Consider the following 10,863-nt stretch of genomic DNA (forward strand, 5'->3'; position numbering starts at 1 on the left):
GGAGGTGGAACTATTTCACACAAGATAAGGATGGTCCAGCATCAGGACACAGATGCAGGGTTTTATGAGCCATTACTATTTATACCTTTAGAAAAATTATGTTTTTAGTCACAGATCAAATAAAAGGGACAATATGCACATTCTCCAATCAAAATCCTGCTGTAGCCTCGACAGTGAGATTGTAGGACATTGGAAGACTTGAAAACTATAGCTCTTTCTGGATCCCCCAAAGTTATCTGCTCTCTTCTTCAAACGGGCTCTTCCTCAGGTGTCAGAGTCACCTTCACAACATCAGAGGTTCCACTCTGTCCCAAGAGGAAGGAGCACTAAGGAGGACGTCTTCGTTTATTCCATGGAGACCCTTGATCATGGTGGAATTGGATGCTCCTGCTTAAAATTCTCTATCATACTTCCTGCCAAATCTGCCACAGTGGCCCAGGGTGTGTAGCCTTTCAGTTTGATCACCTCACAGGCAGTTCAACCACCTGTTTGTGAACTTCTTTCCACTGCTCCTTATCTGCATCACTGCCTAAATCAGGGTGCAGATCCTTTGGGGAGACACCAGCAACATTCACTCCACTCCACACAGGGACACTAGAGTCTCCAAGCTCCTCAAGGCCACACCCATGGCAGCTTAATGGGTGAACTCCCAGCCTCTCACCCTTAGAGGATGGAACCAGGCTGAATCCAGATTGCAACCACTTCCAATAAGATGGTTTCTGAGAAAGCCACTTATCTTCCAACCCACATAGGTCAAGATACCTACTGGATTGGAAACAACAAAGCAAATTGCAGTTGGGGTGAATTTCACAACATTAGGAATGAAGAAATTAAAGATGTTCACGTTATGCTAGACCAAATTATCCCTCATGTTGACGTGCCCCAGCTGTGGTAATAACAGCTTGGAGTTTGCAGTCTCACTGTAGTCTGTCAGAGACAGTTTTGGAGTTCTAAGGAAAAGGCTGCCATGCTGGAGACCCATCATCTCTCCCTTCAATTTGCCTTCCATGACATCAACAAGAGCAAGTTTACCTGCCCCGTCTTTCATGAAGATACTGATGGCTCAGGCATCCGGCAGCACCAGCCCAACGACCGTAACCTCATTCTGGGGGCTTCGTTCTCCCTGAAGAAGACGCACGGGCAGCTGCTCCTTGAGAGTTGCCGCACTGGACTTAGAAACAGAGGAATGGATTGCATGGCGGGTGGGCGTCAGATCCCAGACTAAGAGGCAGCTGCCCATATCAATGACTTTATTTTTACAAGATTTAACCATTTTTTCAAAATTGTAAATAAAAATTCCAGTTTATTTAAATAATTTTGTAATTCATGATATCCATGAATTATGATCTACTTGCTTTTAAAATTTCATAAATAATTTTGTATAGTTTAGGAACAAAATAAGTGTTTTGAAAACTAATTTTCATTTTTGATGAAAATACATTCAAATTTTAGACACTCTGAATACAACTTCATATATTTTTTTCAGTCCTTTGAGTCATTGAGCATGAGTGCAATTGAAATTGTGAGAGGTTAAAGGAAATGCAAAAATAGAGCTTAAGAAGAAAAAAAAAGACATAAAAAAAGAAAATCTTGAAAGGGATGGTCTGTTTAAATTTTTAAAAACTGGAAACAATAACATTTAGCAGCCTTCTAATAAGCATGGCCCACATAAAATTTACAAACAGATGTAACCAATTCTTTATTTAATGGAGATTTAATTACTAATCAAGACAAAGGAAATGGATTAAATAAGAAAAAACTGTTTTATATAAATCAATAAACTGAATAGGTTCAATGTGATCTCTGAAACTTCATATTCTTACCATAAGAAGATTTAATTATTCATCAAAAATAATGGGAATGTAAGTGAGCCTTCGTTCCTGCTCGTGTTAGGGCCTGAGAAGTGTTGGGGGCAGTCCGAGGCCGTCTGCATTCTGGCTGCAAACCTGCCTGGGCTGGGGGCCCGGAGCATAGATTTCCATGGTCTGAACCCAGGACTTGCCACCAGACCAAGCTCATTGGAGTGATACACAGTTTCAAAGTCCCCAACTCAGTGGCTCACACAAAATAGATTTCAACAATGCTGTTTAAATTTATTTGAAAATAGTCCACAAGCTTGCACTCCCTGGGATAGGAGGAAGAGTCAATTATTCCTTAAATCAACATATATTCAGTGAAGATGAGGGCTTGGCTTCCTGGGGCTTTTACTAGTAGTCGAGTGGAGAAGGTAGATGTGATTCAAAGACTCAGGTAAGGCGACCCACAAAGAAACACCACCTCTCCACCGAGAGAGCCTCCCGAAGGAAGGACCCGGTGGCTGTGCGCCCTCCTGCTCCTGGCCAGCCTGTCCTTCTCCACGGTCTCTCCCCTGCTCCTGGCCCCTTCCTCTTTCCTCCCTCCTCTCCAAGCAACCCCTCTGGTTATATGTGGGATGAAATGTGAAATTCTTATTAGGAAGTGGCAGTATGCAAATGAATGGAAATTCAGAGAAAAAAGACAGCTTATGTTTAAAAAAATAATCATCATGATGAATGTTCTCCTTAGAGAAATAAGCTTGTGCTGCAGTGTATGAGCAATGGCTGCCTGAGGCAGCTGGGTGCAATGTGGTTTCTGAGATTTTCATTGGTGCTGTAAAAAAAAGCCAAAAACATAAAAACAGGCTGTGAGAAGGGAGGAAAAAAATAAAAAGCTGGAGCTGCAGATGGGTGGAAGTGTAACGGATTCCTATAGAAATAGAGCATTTAAATTAGCTTGGCATAAAAATAATCAGGGCTGTGGGGTTGGCTTACTAACTATATTCCCCACTGCCTGATTCCATTTCTGTTTTGAGAAATCCAGCAGGCATCCAGGTTCCTCCACAGGCCCCATCCCAGCTCCAGCCTCAGGAACGAGGGCTGCGGCTGCTGCTCAGCAGTTGGCACACCTGAGCTTTTGACATGAGTCTTTCTGTTGTCCCTGCCTGACCCAGCAAAATTCTGGGTTTCTTTCTTCATGTTATCTTGCTGCATTCCTATAGAAGTCCAGAAACCCTGGAGCCTTTTAATTTAATTTTAACATTTCCCCCTGAGATTAATTTCTATAGTCACACAAGGGAGCCCAGGCCCAGGTTTTGATAATTAATAAATAAACAAATATTTTTAATAAAGTTGAAAGCATAGGGTCTCAATCAAGAAGGCCTTCTGCTAATCAACATACTTGAGTTTGTAAAGTAATATCCTGGGTATAAATTTGTACCAAGCCATGTGAAGTATAAGAAATGGTACATTCCTCCATTCTTCTCAGGCAATTTCTACCCACTGGGGTGGTGGCAAAGCAAGCCTCTGTCACGAGGGTGACCCATCACTAGGGCAGCGAGAGGCTCTGGGGCACCTGCTGTCCTTGGAGAAGTCCCTGCCCTCCTCTGGGCCTTTTGCTCACGGCCTTTGGGCCGGGAAGGCAGGTTTGCTCAGGGTCAGTGCTGAGCCATTCCTGCCTGAGGGTAGTTCCTGCAAGTGGGGCGCTGACTCCTACTGTTCTCGGTCCTCCCAGACTCGGAAGGTTCTGCCTTCCTGCCTGCCACCAGGGCAGCTCCCTCATAGCCCTCAGAGCCTTCCTCCTTTGGCACCCAGTGTGAGCTCTATAGAGCTTAACTTTGTTGTTGTTGACATTACAGTAAGCAGAAACAAGCCACTCAGAGAAAAACAAATATGACATGATCTCACTTATATAAAGCTTAGCTTTTAAAGACAAACCCTAACACCTACTTGGGAAAGAATGACTGGGGGTGGGGTGGGTGGGTGGGTACAAGGTTTCCCTTTTAAGTGCAAGAATGAGGCTTTGGGGCAGTTTCAATTTGTCTTCTCTGATCCCTGATGAACCTTCCATGACAATTTCAGATTAAGCTCAAAACATTGACTGAGTGAGGCTGGTACCTGCCCACCTCCATCACACCACCCTCACCCCCCATCTCAATCACAGCTAGGCCTGAATCAGGGGGTGCTGAGGGAGGGGGAGCAAACAGAGGCTCAAAGCTTTGTTTCCCCAGGTGGGCCATCTTTGCTTGCCCCTTTCTGATCAGGGAGCTGGAGTGAGTGCCTGCTGCCCATGGCGGGGTGTCCTCAGCCTTGCAGGGCGGGTAGGGTCAGGGGGCTTAAGGGAAACAACACTGGGCTGACTCGGCCCAGCCTTGGCTCAAGTTTCAAGGAGAAGGAGTGACTTTCTACCTAGTGCAAAGATCTGCCCTCAGATCTGCCCCTGCTGGGAGGCTTGCAGGGGCCCAGAGCAGAAGCTCCATTCCTCTATTGAAGAATGGGCTCTCGAGAGAAATGCACAATCCCTGGGGGAGGCCATTATTGGAGTAACAGACACAGCCCATTGGTGTAAACAAAGGACGAAAGATCTGCCCCAGAGCCACTAGACATCCTGGAGCACGGCTTGGAAATTACTGCAAAAATCTAGGCTCTCCTCTGTCAGCGCTGCTGGAGCAGATCCTGGAGGTACGGGTCCTTGCTCACTGAGGGATCTACCCGGTCTGCTCAGTGCCAACCCTGACAGTCACACCCATCCTGGCCTGCCACCTCAGCCCCTCAGCGTTTTCCTTCCTACAGAGCACGTCTGAGTCAGACATAAAGCCATTTCACCATAGCTGGTAACGGATTCTAGAACCTTCTATCAAAGGGTTGACCATTTGCCCTTAGGCAGAGATCCACAGGGTGGTGTGCAGCCAGGTGCCAGCACCTTCCCAGCACACACGCCAGCCTGGAACCTTCCACGCTGCCTTCCCTGAGCTGGTGCAATGAGAATTGTGAGTGCACGGCAGATTGGGGGTTATTTTTAAACACCCTTGCTGGGAGGCAGCAGCGACCTTAAAGTAGGTTGTCTCTCTTTTTCTGACATTTCAGTTTTCTCATAAAAGCATTTATTTGTAGAAACAGAGAATGCTAAGCTGCAAAAGCACCCACGTTATGCAAATGGCAGCTGCTGGATGTCTCCCACGTTGACAAAGGGAAACGGGACCAGCTGCAGCAGGCCCTCGGGGTGAAGGGGACAGCTGGCTGCCCGTCTTGAGAATGACCAGTCCACCAGACGGGACCGGCTGCAGAAAGCACGCTCTCCTCAGACCCAGGAGCCCCGGGGACCAGGAGCCTGAAGACAGCGACTCACGCCTGACCTTCCTGCAGAGAGGGCAGGTTCCTGGGGGAAGGACGCCATCTCCACGCCCCCAGCCATGCCTGTTGCTGCTGGTTGTCCAAGAAAGCCAGCGGCATTCCTTACCCTCCCCTGGCTGAAGTGACTACACTTTCCTGTCCTATTAAAGGAGGAGATCAAAGGAGTCAACTTCCACTCAGAGAGCCAAGAACTATGAGGGATGCCTGAAGGTTTGTATGAATGCTCAGACCTCTGAATAATAGCCATAACTGTAGTCTATTAAAATACTATCAACATGTTTATTAAATAATATATGTACATAATATATAAAGTGAGACAAGGACATGTCAATATAATATTTTATACAACAATAAATATATAATTGTCATTTTGAGTAGTTCTGCAAAAATTTCTTAGTTGCCTTATGTCAACACTGTGCCAGACACTAGGGGTCCCAAACGGTTACAGTTTAGGGAGATGCCTGAACAGGACTTTCAATCAAGCACCAGGGAGCCATGGAGGGCGCAGGGCTGAGGCAGGCACATGGCCAGCAGGGATGGAGGCGGGGTGGAGGCCGTGCAGCAGTGTCCTGTGCCGGTGCTGGCTGGAGGTCAGGGCTTTTGAAAGAGCCGAGCACGGAGAGTCCTCTCAGACCTCAGTGCCTGACGATGTTCTGTTCCCACTGAAGGCCCCACTTGAAGTCCCAGCTTGATTCTCCCAGGAGATGAGGAGCCTGGGCTGTGTGCCCAGCTCTTCCCACTCCCTTCTGTCTCAGCACTTGGCACGTGGCAAGTCCTCACTGCTCTGCTGGACTCTCTCTCCCACTGGTCCATGGACCCCAGTCGGCTCATCACTTCTGTGCCCACGGCGCTGAGCAGAGTGCCTGTAGCACAGCTGGTCGCCAGTGTGTATTTCTGGAACGACTGCGTGAAAAGCATGAGAGGCTGGTCTGCCTTCAGCTCCGCTCACCAAGGGCCCCTGCTCCTCCGGGTTTCAGGCCCCGTGCCGAGAGAGCACTCCCCTTTATGCTTTCAAAGGCAAATAAGGAACTCTGTGAGTGGGGGAGGGGGGATCATGATTTGTTAAGTTGATGAGTATAGCTTTCTTGTAAAATAGAAAATTCACGAATCAGAAAAGCTCATAGTCTCATTTGATGTAGGAAATGGTCAGCAGAAGGACAGAAGAAGAAGAAGAAGAAGAAGAAGAAGAAGAAGAAGAAGAAGAAGAAGAAGAAGAAGAAGAAGAAGAAGAAGGAGGAGGAGGGGAAGAAGGGGAAGAAGGGGAAGAAGAAGAGGAAGAAGAAGAAGAAGAAGAAGAAGAAGAAGAAGAAGAAGAAGAAGAAGAAGAAGAAGAAGAAGAAGAAGAAGAAGAAGAAGAAGAAGAAGAAGAAGAAGAAGAAGAAGAAGAAGAAGAAGAAGAAGAAGAAGAAGAAGAAGAAGAGTTCACTTTAAGACAGACTTCAATTCAGAGTACCCAGCAGCCCAGCAGCCATTCTTGAGCCCGCTCAAGCTTTTGAGCAGCTTGATTTTGATTTTCCAACATCACTGAGCAAGGGGTGACTATCCCACCGGGATGTTCACGAACGTTCATGAACCCGGAGCCTGATTCCTATTCCTCGGGATCTGAATTGGAACAAAAACCCGCACAGACAAAATGCTGGTGAGAGGAGCCCACAACCCCCCCCCCCGGGGGGGGGTGAGCAAATAAGCGTTTGCACTGCCACTCTCTCCTCAGCAGGGATCCCTCCACCTCGCCTACGACCAGATTTGTTCTGCCCCGGATGTCCCGGGCCTGCTTTGTGGAGACATCAACATAACAGGGCAATAAACTGAAATGAAAAGTGGACACTTAACAAATAAAAACCTGCATCTCCCCTTTATCCTGCTGGAATCATAATGAGCCAGGACTGCCAATCTCCAAAAGGTGAGCTGACGGGTCCTGGAACTGACGCTTCCCTCCGTGATCCTGATGTGGTAAATGGACTATGATTCCAGCATTTAATTCCCTCACCTCTTACTGTTTGGAGATTTCCTGAGCACGATGCTAGATACGACAAAGCCAGACCGTGAATACAGATATCAGAGATGAAATGTTGGTGCTCTTCCTTCTCCAAAGAAAGGAGTTAACTGCATTGTTTATTGTGCATATCGCTCCATGTGCCTGCATGCTTCCCTTAAAGATGTGGAAGGTGAATGCTTTTCTGAGGATATAAGTTAAACTTGCTGAGATTGTGATGACCATGCTTTTACTCCCAAGAAGACCTGGGTAAATTGAGAAAGGCCCTATAATGTCTGTTACTTCTTGTACTTCTTGCCATTTGGTCCTTATGGGGAAGGGCAAAGAAGGATTTAACCCTTTGCACTCCGCTGTCCCCTCTCAGGGGACATCGGAATTCTAGCATATCACTCGGATGTCCCCTCTCAGGGAGGACATTGCAGTTTATTAGTGATTACGGGGAATTGAGTTATTTCAACGCACGTTTCCGCCGCAAAGTAGCGTCGAGTAGCTGGTAGCCAATGTCCAGAATGGTTCGGAGTGCAAAGGGTTAAAATCAATTCTCACCCTAACTGTTTTGGCTCAGAGGATAGAGCATCGGCCTGGGGACTGAAAGGTCCCAGGTTTGATTCCTGTCAAGGGCATGTACATTAGTTGTGGGCACATCCCCAGTGGGGGGGATATAGGAAACAGCTGATCAATGTTTCTCTCTCATCGATGTTTCTAACTCTATCCCTCTCCCTTCCTTTCTGTAAAAAATCAATACGATATATTTTTAAAAAATAAAATCAGTTCTCACCATTTTTTCATTAATTATCTTGGCTTTTCTGTCATATAAATGTGCACAATAATATTTTCTCTGCTTTTTAAATATTTATACTTATTATTTCTGTTTCATGATATGCAGCTTTGGGCAGCTGATGTTGAATAATAGAGGTGCTAGGAGGGGAGACAGCGGACAGATTTTGAGTCCTGGGTCCTGAGTTCAAGACCAGCTCTGAGCCTGCTTAGTCAAGTAAACCACTCAGGGCCCAGCTCCCCCCGCACAGAGTGAATGTGATGCTGCTTTTCTTACCCTGAGTCCTGGCATAGAAATAGTGTCCTGTAAATTAATGGCAGCAGTCGCTGTGATCTTCACAGCGACTGTAGTACACCTCTTTGTTCCACTGTCTTTTCACAACCTCCCAGATTTCACATTGAGGATGCTGTTGGCTGTTGGGGGCTGTGAGCTTAATCCCTCCTCCTCCTTGCTTCCAGAGTTCAAGTTAATTGAGAATTAGACATAGATCCTAGAGGGTATTACCATGCAATATTCATTTAATGGCTGATAGGGATATATTGGAGCATGCAGCTTGCTGAAGTGGATTGTCTGTCTCTCTGCCCTCTCCGTTGCAGTCCAGACCTGAGACTTGCATGTTGAGGAGTGAGTCAGCTTACACTCACCCCGCCATGGACAGCTGCAGCCTGCCTCCCATCCCACAGAGCCGAACAACTGCATCTTAGACAGCCAAGCCACGGGGCCAAGAGGGGCAGTTACACTCAACATTTTACAACCACCCATTTGGGAAACAGAAACCACAGAGCATCAGATTTTCCACTGTTCACTCACGAGGCAGAGGGTAGGGGGAGTAAGAGGGAGGCAAACAAACAAAAGCTCACTCCCTGGCTCTTCCCCACTGAAGCTAGGCGTGTTGGAGACATTCCCTCCGTGTGAACCAGGGCAAGCATATCACAGGCAGAGAATGCTTCTCTCTTTAATTTTTATTGATTGATTTTAGAGAGAGAGGAAGGGAGAGAGATTTGTTGTTCCACTTATTTAATTAATCATTGGTTGACTCTTGTATGTGTCCTGACCGAAGATCTAACCCACAACCTTGGCATATCGGGGTGACATTCTAACCAACTGAGCTACCTGGCCAGGGTATACTTTTCTCTTTATTGGCTATTGGTTTAAGATATTCTTCTGGGCCCTGGCCATGATTGCTCAGTGGTTAGAGTGACAGCCTAAGCACTGAAGGGTCATGGGTTTGATTTCTGATCAAGGTACCTTGGTTGCAGATTGATCCCTGGCCCTGATTGAGGTGCCTGTGGGAGGCAGCTGATATCTCTCTCTCTCTCTCTCTCTCTCTCTCTCTTTCTTTCTCTCTCTCTCTCTCTCTCTCTCTCTCTTTCCCTTCTCCCTCTCTCTTTCTTTCCCCCTTCCTCCTTCCCTTCTACTCTCTCTAAAAATCAATGAGAAACATATCCTTGAGTGAGAATTAATAAAAAATAAAAAAATATTTAAAAATCTATCCTTCTCTACTTATGATACGGTTCTAAAAGCAATGAATTCTTTTTTAAAATATATTTTATTGATTTTTTACAGAGAGGAAGGGAGAGGGATAAAGAGTTAGAAACATCAATGAGAGAGAATCATCGATCAGCTGCTTCTTGCACACTGCCTACTGGGGATGTGCCCGCAACCAAGGTACATGCCCTTGACTGGAATCGAACCTGGGACCTTTCAGTTCACAGGCCGATGCTCTATTCACTGAGCCAAACCGGTTTCAACAAAAGCAATGAATTCTTAAAATTCAATTCAACACATCAACAGATGGTCCCCAATTTATGGTGCTTTGTCTAAGAATGTTTCTACTTTACGATGGAGAGAAAGTGATATGCACACAATAGAAACTGTACTTAAAATTTTGAATTTCTGTCATTTCCAGGATTAGCAGTATTAGATTCCATACTCTCTCATGATGCTGACCAGGGCATTAAACCTCAGCTTCCAGACAGGCATGGAATTACAAGGGGTAACTGTATTGCCAACATTTTCTGGATATTGTGATTTTTCTTTTTACATCCCATATGTCTGTAAAACATATATTTGTGTCTCTGACTTCTGGTGAGAAGAAGAGGAGGGCATTACTCCTGAAGTGAAGCTCAAGATAAGTGCCCAAATGTACGCCATGCAAGCGTTCTGAGCAGAAGTAAGGTAGGCTGTGCTAAGCTATGAAGTTTGGCTGACTGGGTGCATTACATGCATTTTCAACTTAGAATGGGGATGTAACCCCATAGTAAGTTGAGGAGCATCTGCATTGAATATTCACTGTATATAAGGCACTGTGGCAGAGTTTATTGTATTGAATAATTACTGTATATAAATGTGGCAAAGTTTTATTTAAATTTGGAAAAGATAGTATTATGACAAGGGAGCTATCACAGGACTCCTCAGAGCCCTTAATATTCTAAACTGCTCTGTGAGGTTTCAGTTCCACGAAAGCAACATAAACCCACTAGAGCCTATTCTGCCGTCTGGTTATGTTTAGCCATTCACTGGGTGGCCAGGCCGTGGTGCAGGATAGAATGCAACATGAGTGTGGCCAAGGTCAAAAGGCAAATAAGTGCCTCTCAGGAGAGAAACCAGGGCATGATTGTAGATCACCGAGTACAGAGGACATGCACTTCAGGCCCAGTGGTGCGGTGTTTACTTACAGCAGGAGGAGAGACAGAGTGCAGAGGGTCCAGCCCTTTGCAATGCACTGCTGTCTAAGGGCCAGTGGATCCAGGCCACAGCTGATGTGGGCAGTGTGATTGCATGTAGTCTGCTTTGTGCTATATGGAAGGACCCTGACCACTCCTCCGTGGTTCCTAGATACAGAAACCCTGGGGTATATTTGATGGCCACTTAGGAGAACACACACAGGAGCACACCATAGGCCTGAGACAGAAAAGCATTCCCTCGAAAGAGATAACCAG

General features: G+C 46.1%; 1 pseudogene across 1 annotated transcript; it reads right to left on the reverse strand.

Annotated features, from left to right (window-relative positions):
- Positions 1-205: 205 nt before the first annotated feature.
- Positions 206-1,105, reverse strand: LOC311619623 (L-lactate dehydrogenase A chain-like; annotated as a pseudogene). The gene has a single exon. The product of its transcript is annotated as an L-lactate dehydrogenase A chain-like (transcript).
- Positions 1,106-10,863: the final 9,758 nt, after the last annotated feature.

The sequence above is a fragment of the Pipistrellus hanaki genome (genome assembly GCF_964339955.1).
Source record: "Pipistrellus hanaki genome assembly, chromosome: 3".
In the NCBI taxonomy this organism is placed as follows: domain Eukaryota; kingdom Metazoa; phylum Chordata; class Mammalia; order Chiroptera; family Vespertilionidae; genus Pipistrellus; species Pipistrellus hanaki.